The sequence below is a fragment of the Cervus elaphus genome, chromosome 21 (assembly GCF_910594005.1).
Source record: "Cervus elaphus chromosome 21, mCerEla1.1, whole genome shotgun sequence".
Classification (NCBI taxonomy): domain Eukaryota; kingdom Metazoa; phylum Chordata; class Mammalia; order Artiodactyla; family Cervidae; genus Cervus; species Cervus elaphus.
In genome coordinates, this window is record NC_057835.1 from 43,982,116 (window position 1) to 43,997,752 (window position 15,637).

At 37.0% G+C, this 15,637-nt stretch overlaps 1 non-coding gene across 1 annotated transcript; it reads right to left on the bottom strand.

Annotated features, from left to right (window-relative positions):
* Window positions 1-15,081: 15,081 nt before the first annotated feature.
* On the bottom strand, window positions 15,082-15,186 carry LOC122679687. Its single transcript, XR_006336484.1, has one exon. It is a non-coding gene; the product is annotated as a U6 spliceosomal RNA (small nuclear RNA).
* Between the last annotated feature and the right edge of the window lie 451 nt (window positions 15,187-15,637).

The window sequence follows — 15,637 nt, forward strand, 5'->3', positions numbered from 1 at the left end:
TTTTATTCTCTCCTACTGCTAACTATTGCTTTCATGGTCTCTGCCATATTGTATCATTCAGTAATATAATTTTACTTTAACAGCATCACAACAAAAGGTCAGAAAGTTATGTGAATTTTGCAATCACTATATTTATTTTTAAAAATATTTTTAATGTTTCTTAGCAAAACAGCATTGAATTGCACTGCAAAATAACACTTTAATGATATTTTTGTCATGAATTTGTAGCAAGATACCCTACTTTCTTCCCTTTGGTTCAGTATCAGTTCAAACCTATTCAACTGAACATTTGTGATTATAAATTTTAAAAAAAAGTAGTAAGGCTGTAAGAAGAAAGAAATAAATTATACATGAGTTGGAATAATTAGATTTTATGAAAGAAGACTGAAAGTGCCAGACAATTTGATATGAATAAAGTTAATACATCAAATAATCCATCACCATTATTAATCAATCAAAATATAGAAAGTGAAAACAAGTGACTTTTCTCCCTCTTAGATTGAAGTAGCAGTGCCTTTCATTTCTTGTACTATCTCAAGTGCATATTAAATACCTTCTTTCCTATCACATATTCTCTGGTAACAAGACTCCATGATGGGCCTTAATAATTTCTGCCTCCTAGTGTTCATAAACTTGGCAGTAGCTCCCACAGGGAAACGGACTGATGTGTATGATGAAAAGGACCTGCTGAAGTGGTGGTGTGTGACTTTTGAGGCTGTCTTAAAATGATGTTGCTACTTACACATTGCTCTTTGGAAGTAGTCAGATGTCAGACTTCAAAAAGTCCCCTGGAGTTGATCTTGGATGGCTTTGGCCTGCAGCAGCTTGAAGCAGGGCTTTGGTTCCTCTGACAGAGATTGAGGTCAGGTTGTGGTTATGAGAACAACGAATCCCATCCACTAGACCAGTGATCAGTGAAAAGTCCCTGGTCCTTTGTCTTTGCTCAAAAAGAATTTCCACAAAGGCAGAAAGTACTGAAACTAGTAAAGTATTTATTAGGAGAGAAAAAAAGTACAGTCCATGGAGGGAGACACACAGGCAATCTCAGAGGGAGAGCTGCTGAGTTGCAAATATAATTTGAATTACTTTTATGGGACATTTCTTCCAGGTTTCCTTTGTCCAATCATTTTTATTTTCCTGATTCAGAGGTCATATTTGGTATATTGCAGTCTCCTCCCATGTGTGTGCATGCATCTCTTAGCCAAGATGGATTCCACCTAAGAGGCATATGGTAGTACCATCAGATAACATCACTACCATTTGACTGCCAAGGAGCTTTTCTGAGCATGTGTAGTTGGGGAGGTCTCTTGAGTTCGAAAATGAGAAATATGTGGTCTCTTACCTTCCATCTGAGCAAGGCCCAGCCTCCTCTCTCAATTGTCCTGCTATTGATATTTTGAAGTTTCTATTCACAAAGAATACATTTCCAATTGCTTTCCCCTGAGGGGTACTGTCTAGCTTCTGCCTCAGACTGTCCTACTTGGAAAAACTGAGTTCTTCTGCTGACACCAGTACCAACTTGCTATGTGAGTGAATTACCTTGAAAGCAAATCTTCTAACCACAGTCAAACTTTCAAATAACTATGATTCCAGCCAACATCTTGAAATCTCATGAAAATCCCTAAGGCAGAACCACTTCAATTAACTTTTCTCACATATTAATTCAGTCTCTGCTGGATTTCTTTTGAAAGAGTCAATTGTACTTAATATTCATAGCTTTCAGCCAGTTCCAAACAACAGAAAACAGAATCAAAACTGCTAGGGACATTTTCATTAAGATTTATATTCAGAGACATAAAGGTTAGAAGCTCTCCATGGTTACCATTAAATTAAAATATTAACAGAAAAGATGACAATGTAAGTATAACAAAAGACAATACAACTGAAAATAGAGACATGTGACTAGTATGTTGACACACATCATGTCAGGTAATTAAAAGTCCAGAGTTACCAAAACATAGTAATAATAGTACTTAGGCTAGATTTAGCTTAATTACATATCATCTATTAATGCCACAGAAACAAACATCACTATATGCATTTTTCATCTGTTCTCCCAATTTTTCATGTTTGTTTTAAGATTAAATACTTTAATTTGTGTGTAGTAGGCACCTTATTAAATGCAGGCATTAGAAAAAGTCTTTGTGTTAGCCAAACAGAAAACATAATTTGAAGCTAAGAGATAGGTAGCCATATTGGATTGTTACTATTGTGAAACTGGTGAGATTTTTATGACATTTGTTTTTCCCTGAGGAATTAAATGTGTCAGGATGAGATTGCATGTAATGTTTTGTGACAATAGCTTTTTTTAGGTTGTATTGGGCATAATGTCTTATACTTTAGATATGGAAATCTTTCCATCAAAGCATTGTAGAGAAGGATATGGAAGCAGCATTCCATTCATACAGTTATTTCTGCACAGAATGTATAATTAAAAGAATTCCAAGGAATGCATTTTTATCCTACAAATTCTTACATGCACATATTCTGAGAGGTCTGTAATTAAATCAGAGGTTTTGAAAGTAACTAAAATAATGTTAATGAAAACTCTGTCTTTGGACTTGTACCATGTTGATGTCATCTTTCAACACTTTTTTCACTGTCAGTAATTATGTATTTTTGTGTCTCTGAAAGTAAATCATAGTCCACTGCATATTTTCTTGTTTTTTTTTAAATATTATACAATGGAGAACACAGCATAATTTACAATTGCTGATACTGATAATATAATTAAAGAAAATTTGAGAATTGATCATTCTTGCCTAGATTACTTAGAATTGGTGCCACAGGACAAATGCCTAGTGTATTTGAAAATATTTGCCATAGTCATACCTGAGTTCTCTACTAAATAGCCAGTATCATACCTGCTTTTATCACCTTGGATGCCTTAAGGAATTTCTCTAATGGATATTTTAAAATTGTTATCATAAATTTCTAATGTTTTTACAAGATAATTTAGCACATTTCCTACTTGATGGAAACATTCAAATATTTGTATGAGTAGATACATGTAAACTTTATAGTGATTTACTTTTTTTGTGAGAATGTGAAAAGAGAAGATAAGGAGAGTGGTATCTGCCTCTCATTCTAGCATGAAGGCCCATTTGCATCAAATGAAAAAAAGAATTTGGGTGTGCAAAATAATTTGTGAGAATATTGCACTGCTCAGCTAAAGATGTTAGAAAGTGAATATCAAGATGATGGTGCAAGAGAATGCTAAGCTCACCTCTCTTAACACATCAAAAAAGCATGGAGCAATTCTTGCTGAAAACAATCTTAAGTCTGGCAGAACAATTTTATAACCAAGACTGTAAAGAGAGATGCACACAGAATTTGGTAGGAAGGGAGAAAAAGTTATCTGGTAGGAACCCACAACCTTTATAGGGGTATCCAGAAGAGGAGAGGCATATGATGGGATCTAAGGTCTTCCCTGGGGAGCAAAAGGTTTGAGCTATATATTAGGCACCTTTGTCCTTGGAATCGGACACCAGGGAGACAGGTCCTCTTAGCTGGTTTGAAACTAGGTGGAGTTTACCAAAGGGTTATATGAAACCAAGATTCTGTTCTTGAAGAGTGTGCATATAGTCTTGCTTTTCTTGATCACAGCACAGAGGCAGCAGGCTGAAAACTGCCTGGTGCTGTGGTTGGCTTGCTCATCCACCCGTTTGTCTCCCAACCTCCTGCCCCAGCCCCTCTTGTTGCTCCTCACTAAGGTGGGGGCTGCTGTTGCCACTTAGGTATTATTGGGCCCCAACCCTGCCTCTACCAGGACAGAGACAGCCATTGACAGCAAGCATGCCCCTACTCACATTTAGGAGAAGTGAAACTAGTTTCGGGGAAGGTATTGTCATTGCATATGGAAACAAAAATAGCTCAGTTGTGTGGTATCAATTCCTCCAGTGCCTACCCAGGCTTTACCAAGGAGCTCACATCAGGAAAAAGTGCAGCCAGCACAGAACCGTAGGCCCAAGGCCTCACATGTTGGCTATGACCCCAGCCAAAGTGGAGACTACCAAGACACTTGGGAGAAACCCAGCTCCATCAGGGATCGTTACCATAGGGCAGTTATGATCACTGAGCATAGGCGAAGCCCAGGCTTGCACATAAATTTAGCTCTAGCCCCTCCAATGTCAGCCCGACTTCTGAATAAAGGTGGTGTCCGTCAGCATTCCCTGGAAGATGTGGCCCGTGCTCACTTCAGATCCAACTCTTCTATTCATTCTGCGGCAGTCACAGAATGAATATGGACTTATTCACACAAGGGCACACTTTTAAGATCAGGATAGGTCTCACCTAATTTTCTAGAGACAGAGAAAGTTAAACAAAAGGAGAAGACAGAGGAATTATATTTCACAAACCAAGAAATAACCTGAAAAGAATCTTGATAAAACAGAGGTAAATAATTTACTTGATAAAGAGTTCAAAGTAGTAGTAATAAAAAGGCTAACTGAACAGGAGAAAATAATGAACAAATAGAATGAGAATTTCAACAAAGGACTAGAAGATATTAAGAAAAAACAAAACAAAACAGAGCTGAAGAATATAATTGAAACGAAAAATACACTAGAAAGAATTAACAATAGACTAGGTGGTACAGAACAATAAGTGATTGGAAAGATAATATAATGGAAATCACTTAATCAGAAAAGCACAAAGAATAACAATTCTTTTAAAAAATGAGGATAGTTTAAACTGGGAAGACATCAAGCATCCTAATATTTGCATTACAGTGTCCGAGAAGAATAGAGATAAGGATATAAAATATATTTGATAAAATTATGGCTTAAACCTCACCTTAAAATGGAAACAAAATCCAACAACATATAAAGAATACCATACAGCAAGAGCAAATTGGGCTTATTTCAGGGACTCAAGGATGATACGATAGTCACAAATCAATCATATTAAGTGATTTTGCATTAACAAAAGGAAGAATAAAAATAATATGTTTATTTCCATAGATTCAGAAAAAGTATTTGACAGAATTCAACATCTATTCATGACAAAACTTTCATCAAAGTTGGGAAAGAAGGAACATATTTCAACATAATAAAGGCTATTTATGACAGTTTCACAGCTAAAATAATACCTAATGATGAAAAGCTGAAAGCTTTTCCTCTAAAATCAAGAACATTTAATATAGTATTAGAAGTCCTAACAACAGCAATTAGATAAGAAAAAAATAAAAGCCATCCAAATTGGAAGGTAAAAATAAAACTATTGGTATTTGCAAATAACATGATTCTCCATGAAGAAAACTCTAGTCTCCACCAAAAATTATTAGAACTAACAAATGAATTCAGCAAATTACAAGGTACATGATTACTACACAGAGACATGTTACTTTTCTATACACTAACAATGAACTGCCAGAAAGAGAAAAGGAAAAAAACTTAATAAAATTGGATCAAAAAGGATAAAATACAAAGGAATAAATTTAACCAAGGAGGGGAAATACTCTGAAAACTATGACATACTAATGAAGGAAATTGAAAATGATGCCAAGAAATCAAAAGATACCCTTTGTTCTTGGACTGAACATATTAATATTGTTAAAATAGTCATGCTATCCAAAGCAATCTATAGATTCAATGCAATCCCTATTAAAATACTCATGATGTTTTTCATAGAACTAGAATAATCTCTCCTAAAATTCGTATGGAACCACAAAAGTCTTTGAACTGACAAGACAATCTTGAGAAAAAGAACAAAATTGGAAGTATCATACTCCCTAACTTCATATTAAACTACAAAACTAGATTTTACTGGAGCCCATTATACAGAGTGAAGTAAGCCAGAAAGATAAAGAACATTACAGCATACTAACACATATATATGGAATTTAGAAAGATGGTAACGATAACCCTATATGCAAAACAGAAAAAGAGACACAGAAATACAGAACAGACTTTTGAACTCTGTGGGAGAAGGTGAGGGTGGGATTTTCAAAAGAACAGCATGTATATTATCTATGGTGAAACAAATCACCAGCCCAGGTGGGATGCATGAGACAAGTGCTCCGGCCTGGTGCACTGGGAAGACCCAGAGGAATCGGGTGGAGAGGGAGGTGGGAGGGGGGATCGGGATGGGGAATACGTGTAACTCTATGGCTGATTCATATCAGTGTATGACAAAACCCACTGAAATGTTGTGAAGTAATTAGCCTCCAACTAATAATAAATAAATAAATAAATAAATAAAAATTTAAAAAAACTAGATTTTACATATAAATAGTATCATATGATATTTGTCTTTCCTGGTATAGCTTAATTCACTTAGTATGATAATTTTTAGGTTTCTTTCATGTTTGCTGAGAATGGTAAATGAACTTATATAGACATGGATCTACAGACACAGGAAACAATCTTATGGGTTACCAAAAAAAGGAGAGTAGGGGAGTGATAAATTAGAAGCCTGGGATTAATATATATACATTACTACATATAATATAGGTAACCAACAATTACCTACTGTGTAGCAAAGGGAACTGTACTCAATATTTTGTAATAACCTATAAGATAAAATTTGAAAAAAGATATGTGTGTATGTATAACTGAATCACTTTTCTATACACCTGAAAATAACAGAACATTGTAAATAAACTTTACTTCAATAAAACAAAACAAAATCAAAAGTAAAAAAAAATACACAAAGCTACAGTAATCAAAACAGTGTTGTACTGACACAAAAATAGACATATAGATTAACACAATAGAATAAAGGGGCCAGAAAACACACACACACACACACCTATGATCAATTAATCTACAAAAACAGAGGCAAGAATATACAGCAAAGAAAAGACAGTCTCTTCCATAAAGGGTTCTGGGAAAACTGGACAGTTATTACATGTGAAAAAAAAATGAGATTAGGACACTTTCTCACACAATATAAACAAATTCAAAATGTATTAAAGACTTTCATGTAAGAACTGAGATTGCAAATCTCCTAGAGGAAAACAAGCAGAACATTCTTTGACATGTAGCAATATTTTGATTTGTCTCCTAAGACAAAGAAAATAAAAACTAATTAAACTTCAAATCTTTTGCAAAGCAAGGGGAACCATTGACAAAATGAAAAGATGACTAATGGAATAAGGGAAAATATTTCTAAATGATAAAGTCTATGAGGGGTTAATGGGCTTCCCTGTTGGCTCAGACAATAAAGAATTCACCTGCCGTGTGAAGTCTTGGGTTCGATCCCTGGGTTGGGAAGATCCCCTGGACGAAGGCATGACAACCCACTTCAATATTCTTGCCTGAGGAATCCCCATGGACAGAGAAGCCTGGTGGGCTTCAGTCCACGAGGTCACAAAGAGTTGGACACGACTGAGTGACTAAACTCAGCACAGCATGGAGGGGGAGGGGGGTTAATATCCAAAATATGTAAACAGCTCATACAGCTAAATATCAAAAAACAGAAACAAAATTTTAAATGGACAGAAGATCTGTGTAGACATTTTTCAAAATTAACATGCTGATGGTTAACAGGCACATGGACATAACCCTCAACATCACTAATTTTTAGGGAAATGTAAATCAAAAAAGCAATAATATACCACTTCACAACCAAGTCTACAAATGACAGATGTTACCAAGGATGTGGAGAAAAGGGAGTACTTGCACACTATTGCTGTTTAGTAGCTATCATGTCTGACCCTTTGTGACCCCATGGACTGTAGCCCGCCAGGCTCCTCTGTCCATGGAACTGGTGGGAGTATAAATTGATGCAACCACTATGGGAAACATTATGGAAATTCTTCAGAAAACTAAAAATAAAACTACTACATGATCCAGCAATTGCACCCCTAGGTATATATCCAGAAAAAAAAAAAAATGAAAACACTTATTTGAAAAGCTATATGCAGCTCAATGTTCATTGTTGCCATTGTTCAGTCACTAAGTCACATTCAGCTTTTTTCAACTCTGTGCACTGTAGCATGCCAGGCTCTTCTGTCCTCCACTATCTGCTGGAGTTGGTTCAAATTCATGCCCGTTGAGTCAGTGATGCTATCTAACCATCTCATCCTCTGCCATGCCATCTGCCTTTGTCTTCAATCTTCCCCATAATCAGTCTTTTCTAGTGAGTCAGTTCTTCACTTGAGGTGGCCAAGTATGGAGATTTAGTTTCAACAACAGTCCTTCCAATGAATATTCAATGTTGATTTCCCTTAAGATTGATGGGTTTGATTTCTTTGCAATCCAAAGGACTCTTAAGAGTCTTCTCCAGCACCACAATATGAAAGCATCAATGTTCATAGCAGCACTATTTATAATAGCCAAGATACTGAAGCAACCCAAGTGCCTATCAACAGGTGAATGGAGAAGAACAGATGTGAATGGATAAGGAATGGGATATTACTCAGCCATGCCATTTTCAGGAATGTGCATGGACCTAGAGAATGTCATGCTTACAAAAAGTTGAACAGAGAAAAACAAATATATGATTTCACTCTTATGTGGAATCTAAAAAATAAAACAGTCAAATATATATAAGTAAAACAGAGACAGACTCACAGATGGAGAAAACCAACACTTTGTGACCCCAAGGACTGTAGCCTTCGAGGCACTTCTGTCCATGGGGATTCTCCAAGCAAGTATACTGGAGTGGGTTGCCATGCCCTCCTGCAGGGGATCTTCCCAATCCAGGGATACAAACTCATGTCTCCGGCATTGCATGCAGAGTCTTTACCATCTGAGCCATGAGGGAAACCCCAGAAGAATATGAGTAAACCAGAAACAGATAGAGAAAACAAACTAGTAGTTGCCAATTGGGAGAAAGGGGCAGAGGTAAGATAGAGGTGTAAGAGTAAGAGATGAAAACTATTAAGTGTAAATAGATAAATATTATAATAAGGATATATTGTATAACACATTTCAATTCAGTTCAGTAGCTCGGTCATGTCTGACTCTTTGCAACCCCATGAACTGCAGCACGCCAGGCTTCCCTGTCCATCACCAACTCCTGGAGCCTACCCAAACTCATATCCACTGAGTCGGTGATACCATCCAATCATCTCATCCTCTATTGTCCCCTTCTCCTCCTGCCTTCAATTTTTCCCAGCATCAGGGTCTTTTCAAATGAGTCAGTTGTTCACATCAGATGGCCAAAGTATTGGAGTTTCAGTTTCAACATCAGTTCTTGTAATGAACACCCAGGACTGATCTCCTTTAAGATGGACTGGTTGGATCTCCTTGCATTCCAAAGGACTCTCAAGAGGCTACTCCAACAGCACAGTTCAAAAGCATCAATTCTTTGGCACTAAGCTTACTTTATAGTCCAACTCTCACATCCATACATGACTACTGGAAAAACTGTAGCCTTGACTAGATAGACCATTGTTGGCAATGTAATGTCTCTGCTTTTTAATATGCTGGCTAGGTTGGTCATAACTTTTCTTCCAAAGAGTAAGCGTCTTTTAATTTCATGGCTGCAATCACAATCTGCAGTGATTTTGGAGCCCAAAAAAACAAAATCAGCCACTGTTTCCCCATCTATTTGCCATGAAGTGATGGGCCCGGATGCCATGATCTTAGTTTTCTGAATGTTGAGTTTTAAGCCTACTTTTTCACTCTCCTCTTTCGCTTTCATCAAGAGGCTCTTTAGTTCTTCTTTACTTTCTGCCATAATGGTGGTGTCATCTGCATATCTGAGGTTATTGATATTTATCCTGGAAATCTTGATTCCAGCTTGTGCTTCAATCAGCCCAGCATTTCTCATGATGTACTCTGCATATAAGTTAAATAAGCAGGGTGACAATATACAGCCTTGACGTACTCCTTTTCCTATTTGGAACCAGTCTGTTGTTCCACGTCCAGTTCTAACTGTTGCTTCCTGACCTGAATACAGATTTCTCAAGAGGCAGGTCAGGTGGTCTGGTATTCCCATCTCTTTCAGAATTTTCCACAGTTTGTTGTGATCCACACAGTCAAGGGCTTTGACATGGGCAATAAAGCAGAAGTAAATGTTTTTCTGGAATTCTCTTGCTTTTCAATAATCCAACAGGTGTTGGCAATTTGATCTCTGGTTCCCCTGCCTTTTCTAAATCCAGCTTGAACATCTGGAATTTCACGGTTCACGTATTGCTGAAGCCTGGCTTGGAGAATTTTGAGCATTACTTTACTAGCGTGTGAGATGATTGCAATTGTGCAGTAGTTTGAGCATTCTTTGGCATTGCCTTTCTTTGGGATTGGAATGAAAACCGACCTTTTCCTGTCCTGTGGCCACTGCTGAGTTTTCCATATTTGCTGGCATATTGAGTGCAGCACTTTCACAGCATCATCTTTTAGGATTTGAAATAGCTCAACTGGAATTCCATCACCTCCACTAGCTTTGTTCATAGTGATGCTTTCTAAGGGCCACTGGACTTCACATTCCAGGATGTCTGGCTGTAGGTGAATGATCACACCATTGTGATTATCTGGGTCAGGAGGATCTTTTTTGTGTAGTTCTTCTGTATATTCTTGCCACCTCTTCTTAATATCTTCTCCTTCTGTTAGGTCCATACCATTTCTGTCCTTTATTGAGCCCATTTTTGCATGAAATGTTCCCTTGGTATCTCTGATTTTCTTGAAGAGATCTCTAGTCTTTCCCATTCTGCTGTTTTCCTCTACTTCTTTTCATTGATTGCTGAGGAAGGCTTTCTTATTTCTCTTTGCTATTCTTTGGAACTCTGCATTCAAATGGGTATATCTTTCCTTTTCTCCTTTGCTTTTCACTTCTCATCTTTTCACAGCTATTTGTAAGGCCTTCTCAGACAGCCATTCTGCTTTTTTCCATTTCTTTTTCTTGGGAATGGTCTTGATTCCTGTCTCCTGTACAATGTCACGAACCTCTGTCCATAGTTCATCAGGCACTCTGTCTATCAGATCTAGGACCTTAAATCTATTTCTCACTTCCACTATATAATCATAAAGGATTTGATTTAGGACATACCTGAATGGTTTAGTGGTTTTCCCACTTTCTTCAATTTCAGTCTGAATTTATCTTGTAGCAACACTTTTGTTGTTGTTGTGTTATTGTATAGTCACTAGGTCATTTCTAACTCTTTTGTAACCCCATGGACTGCAGCTCACCAGGCTCCTCTGTCCATGGGATTTCCCAGGCGAGAATACTGGAGTGGGTTGCCATTTCCTTCTCCAGGGAATCTTTCTGACCCAGGCATTGAACCTGTGTCTCCTGCACGGGCAGGCAGATTCTTTACCAGCTGAGCCACAAGGGAAGCCCGAGAATACTGGAATGGGTAGCGAATCGTTTCTTCTGTGGATCTTCCTGGCCCAGGAATTGAACCAGGTTCTCCTGAATTGCAGGCAGATTCTTCACCAACTGAGCTATCAGGGAAGCAAATACTATAGACCTTTGGTTAGTGCTGTTGCTGTTAAATCACTTCAGTTGCATCTGACTGTTTGCAACCCCATGGACTATGTAGCCCACCAGGCTCCTCTGTCCATGGAATTCTCCAGGTAAGAATACTGGAGTGGATTGCTATGCCCTTTTCCAGGAGATCCTTCTAACTCAGAGATCGAACTGCGTCTCCTGTAGCTCCTGCACCACAGGCAATTTATTTACCACTGAGCCACTGGGGAAGCCCCTGTCCATTTAAAAGATAATTCTAGGGCCCAAAAGACTGAAGGAATCACTGGACAGACAAGTCCCCTTGCTTCTGATCCTGTGCTTGGAGGATTATCAAGCTGTATAATATTCTATGAATGAGAAATTTCTTCTAGGACCACAAATAGGACCTTTTCGACAGATGTGTAGTTTGGCCATTGGAAGGGAAGCAGTTGCCAGGCAACCAGAAAGAGCTCCTAAGGTTGATTTTCAGAGAGTATGTTGATCTTTCTGTGCGTGCTAAGTCGCTTCAGTCTTGTTGGACTCTATGTAACCCTATGGACTGTAGCCTGCCAGGCTCCTCTGTCCATGGAATTCTCCAGGCAAGGATACTGGAGTGGGTTGCAGGCCCTCCTTCAGGGAGTCTTCCTGACTCAGGGATCAAGCCCATGTCTCTAGTATCTCCTGTGCAGGCAGATTCTTTACCTCTGAGCCACTGTGGAAGCTCTGATCTCTCTGCTCCATTCATTCTTCTCATCTTAAGTATTTATTCCAAAAATGGACTGTGTCTGTGACCTATATGAATTCTAAATCTAAAGTCATCAGATTTAATATTAGAGCACATTTATTTCATCGCATTTATCGTGAAATTTGCAATTCCAAGTGGTCAGGGATCATATCTAATTGGTTTTCACTTGTCTATGTAATGACAAGCCCATCTTGCTAAGTAGATGTTCATCTTACACAAATGAACTTATTTACAAAACAGAAACAGACTCACAGACTTAGAGAATGAATTTATGATTACTGGGGAGGGATAGATTGGAAGTTTGGGACTGACATGTACACACTGCTATATTTAAAACAGATAACCAACAGGGAGCTACTGTAAAAAAATAAAAATTAAAAAAAATTAAAATATGTTCATCTTAGATACTCAACATTTTTCCTTACATCCTAATTTACTAAGTAAATAAATTATAGACTGCATGAATAACTGCATGAATAAAATGGCCCCCATGTGTCCTTTACTTAACAAAATTGTAACAATCTTCAAAATCCTGTTTTGAGTATCTTCTTTACACTCCAATCCCAAATTAACTGATTGAATCAAAACACTTTATCCTATAACAGCAAGAAAAACATATTAATACTCAGTAAAAATACTGTTCTTAGCTCATTTATTTTGAATCAATCACTTACTTTTATTACCAACTTCTCCTTATACATGGCTTATATCTGTACTAAATTGTTACATGCTAGATTACATAGTCTGAATCTCACAAAAAAACTAGTTATTTAATGAAGACCTTTTTCCCCAGTCACTCGTTTAGCTTTTACTTAATATTTCATACTAACTACCACAGCATCCCCTTTGCAATGTGTGTGAAGTTCCTTCATTTTTAGTCATATATCTTCTTGTGCATGAATATTTCTGTATGCTGTGGAGAATGTGGCTTGAGAAGTAGGGGGGAAAAGAAATGATATATGTATAACCAATTTTGTTCTATTTTACTGACAACAAATAAAAGTCTAAAGTGTCAGCTTGAAAATAAAATGTTATTTCAAAAGTATGCTTATACTATCAAATTTTTCTCTTCTTAGAGAGAACCTGATCTTACAAACTTCTATATTTTTATATCATTAATTAAGGCAACAATCTTCATTGAGACAAATTACTACCTGTGCAAAGATGGCACAACTCCAAGCCAATCCTGTTCACTTGTTTTGTATAGACTGCAGCAATTCCACTCTTCCCTAGCCCATTCTGCATAGATAATAGTATAAATGAGATCCAAAATGGATTGCAGAAGCCTTGCTTTGAAAAAGTATTTCATATGAATCACAGTCTATGAGTTTTCACAGTTTTCTCACCATTGATAACACTTTATATATAGATATATTAGCACATAATTTGTAATTCACAGTGTTGGAGTTATTTGATTCAGAATCATTCTCAAAGCAATTAATTTATAATGATTTCTTCTTCTCAAAGTCTATACTAGCTCTTTGCACTTAGTATGTATTCAATGATTTTCTAAATATCTTACCCATCATAGGAATCACTTGAGAGCACTAGGTGTCTGTATTGTATATAAACGTGTATGTCCCTATATCGTTTACATAACTAACTATAACTAAAACTCAGCCAGAGAAGCAGTCCTTGTAACCAGTCAAATATCTGAAGGTAAAGACTTATTTAAACTAAATGATTTACAATTAATCATTTTTTTCTACCCTCTTCTGTGTTGCAACTTCACCTACAAACTAGTTGTCCTCATAGTGGGCATAAATAGTTGCAGCAGCCTGACTTACATAGCTTCGTTTCTCAGTGCAGGAAGAGGCTGCTTCCCACAACCAGTGAATAAATTGCTTCACTTTGATTGTACCATCCTGAGTCAATCACTGCCACCAAGGGATTGCCGTATACTGGTTAATGTGTTAGAGTTACATAGGGCAATGTCACACATTTCGAATGTCAAACAATTTAATTGTATATGCATATTTGCTGTGCTTCCATTGAAAGGCATGGATATTTGAGTGGTATTCCTCTGAGTATATGGGCTTCCCTGGTGGCTTACATGGTAAAAGAATCTGCCTGCAGTGCAGAAGACCTGGGTTTGATCCCTGGGTCAGGAAGATGCCCTGGAGAAGGGAATGGCAATCCACTCCAGTATTCTTGTTCAGAGAATTCCATGGACAGAGGACCCCCGTGGGTTACAGTCCAGTCCGTGGGGTCGCAAAGAGTTGGACACGACTGAGCAACTAACACTATCATCCTATGAGTGTGACAGTTGTGGCTCCTTGGCTTCACCAATCTTCCTCAGATTGTATATTACCAAGCTTATATCTGTTGTATATGATCCTTGTGAGAATGACTTGTGAGCATCAGTTGTGATCTTTTGGAAATGGCATTTTAGCACATACACTCTTGTGGGATCCCTTTGAAGACTTCAATCTCTGCTGTTTGAAGGAAATCAAAATTGACACAATGGAATTAAAACACCAAAGCCGTGCTCTTAATTTTTTTTAATTATGTTTTAATAAAAGTCATTGTTTAAATTTTTTCATGTTTTCACAAAGTAAGACACTGCATTTATCAGACGTATTCTTTCTTACCTACCAACACTTACAAACTTAGCCAGTGGACCAAATCTGAACAAAATTTTTGGCCAACCCAATGCTTCCTAAGGTTTTTGTGAGAAAGAACCTGATTCAGAAACTGACACTACCTCAGGATACAACAAAATAAACTAACCCTATTTTGTTGCTATTCTTATTATCTTTCAATTTTATGTTTTAATGGCATAATCTATTTTTTTTCCAGTTTCGTTGAGATGCAGTGGACATACAGCACTGTATAAATTTAAGTTGTATAGCATAATGATTTGACTTACATATATCATGATATGATTACTACAAGTTTAACATCATCTTATATAGATCCATAATCTCATCATTACAAAAAAAGAAAAAAATATTTTTATTGTGATGAGAAAGATAATTCTCTTAACAACCTACAAATATACCAAAAATATGGAATCCTTCACAAATGCACATGTCATCCTGTACAGGGCCATGTTAATCTTCTCTGCATCATTCCAATTTTAGTATATGTGCTGCCAAAGCTAGCACAATCTATTTTTTAAGGCCTATTTCAGTAGACCTTCCATCTTTACCAGACAAGCAATTCTTTTCAAAAAGTTCCATATTTCTTTACACCGAACAATGAGGAAATGATATTCTGTGGTGCATATTACCAATCAACAAAGTAGGGAGTCTTTCTGAAATATTTATCTTAAGCCTCAGAATTTAAACACTGTACATGCTTCTCTGGATTATTCACAAGGTCAAATAATAAACTGTTTGATTTGACATACTTCCTCTTTGCTGTTTGCTACATCTGCTCTAACATAACAAACAAAGTACTTGATGAGACCTTGGAGGAGGATGTATATAAATAAACTGAATTTCAACTTGAAAGTTATTAATTGTACCTAGTATTAGAAGTCTAGTGATGTAAAGAACAAGATTGCATAGGAACCTGGAATTTTAGGTCCATGAATCAAGGCAAATTGGAAGTGGT